Consider the following 1,541-nt stretch of genomic DNA (forward strand, 5'->3'; position numbering starts at 1 on the left):
AGTGGAGGAAGACTATTGGATTTCAGGCATAAAACAATGCAGAAAAAAATCTCAAGGCATCATAGGGAGAGGGAGATAACTTCTGACTCTGGTTTCCCATGCTTCAGGCAAGAAAGAGCAAGGGGAGAAAAATATCTGTCCATGGGAACAAGTAATCATGCTTTAAAGGACAATTTCATTCGAACCCATTCATTTCCTTTTCATGCAAAATTTCGAAGATAAAGCAACATAAAATATGGGGCCAAAGAAAAGGGAGAAGGTCTTCAAGGAGAATTTGTGCCTTTAAGTTTTTACTGGTACAACAGTCCATCAGCCTGGAGGTACTCAAAGACGAATCATGAAAAAGAAAAAAAACTTTATTTCAAGCAGGTTCAGTGATATATGTGTGTGCTATAGCAAAGCCTGGTTGTGGCAAAGTTTCATTTCAAACTATATGATGTGGGCTGGGGAAGGTGGCTCACGCCTGTAATCCCAGCACTTTGTGAGGCCTAGGTGGGCTGATTACCCTGAGGTCAAGAGAGACTGGCCTGGCCAACATGCCAAAACCCCGTCTCTACTAACAATACAAAAATTAGCTAGATGTGGTGGCGTGCACCTGTAATCTCAGCTACTAGGGAGGCTGAGGCAGGAGAATCGCTTGAACCCGGGAGGCAGAGGTTGCAGATCACACCACTGCACTCCAGCCTGGGTGACAGAGCCAGACTCAAAAACAAAAGAAAATAAAACAAACCAAAAAACCAAAACTGCCTGATGCATAATTTTGACATTATGTGGGAACGCTTAACTTCTGCCAAAATGTAGATTCAATCCAACATTATTAATTGTAGTCCCTAAGTTTTCATAACCAAAAAAAAGAGAATAACCTTACAGTTACCTACTAAGGTAACGAACTGTGAAATCAATTCCCCAATATTGCTTTGAAAATAAACCCCTTGGTTGTTATGAGAAACTCTAACTTCCAACTCCATCCGAATGTATTATTTAACCGGTATTCTTCAGTCATCATCTACTGTTGGCTTGATTGTTACTCTTCTTCTTATCTGACCCCAACCAATTAAACGCCAGTGTTTTTCAACTCTCCTGCTAAGGGCAATTTTTTCTCCTACCTCTGTGCACACTGGATTGGTCAAAACAATTTTACACAAATCGGCCTTGACAAGTCTAACTCTCCCTCCTGTCGACAGGGATCCTATGTTCACCATGAACACTTCATTTGTAGACAGCTTTTGAACCTTTGCTGCCTTCTTGTCTCCTTCAGTGCGTACACCTAGAAGCCGTCTAAGCAGGAAATAGGAAATTTCCAATTCTGTGAATATCTCAGGTAAAGCTCTGACTGCACCAAGTACTTGCCCCATCATTCTGTCAGCCCGGCACAAAGTGGGGTCAATTTTTGTTCCAACTCCAATAAGACTGCCTGGAGCAGCATATTGCAGATCATGATGCTCTGCAAAAAGTGATACAATTTTGGAAAAGATTGGTTTACACATGAGTTTTCCTTCACTATTTTTGGAAACAATACCAGGTCTTCTATCTCCTGGCCC

At 41.7% G+C, this 1,541-nt stretch overlaps 1 pseudogene across 1 annotated transcript in view; it reads right to left on the reverse strand.

Moving 5' to 3' along the window:
• Positions 1-819: 819 nt before the first annotated feature.
• The window catches only part of LOC105544567, a 2,058-nt pseudogene continuing 1,336 nt past the window's right edge, over positions 820-1,541 (reverse strand). Inside the window, exon 2 of the transcript XR_001006785.1 lies at positions 820-1,540. The product of XR_001006785.1 is annotated as a eukaryotic translation initiation factor 2 subunit 3 pseudogene (transcript). The remainder of the gene's footprint in view (position 1,541) is intronic.

Source organism: Mandrillus leucophaeus, unplaced genomic scaffold, assembly GCF_000951045.1.
Source record: "Mandrillus leucophaeus isolate KB7577 unplaced genomic scaffold, Mleu.le_1.0 Scaffold300, whole genome shotgun sequence".
NCBI lineage: Eukaryota > Metazoa > Chordata > Mammalia > Primates > Cercopithecidae > Mandrillus > Mandrillus leucophaeus.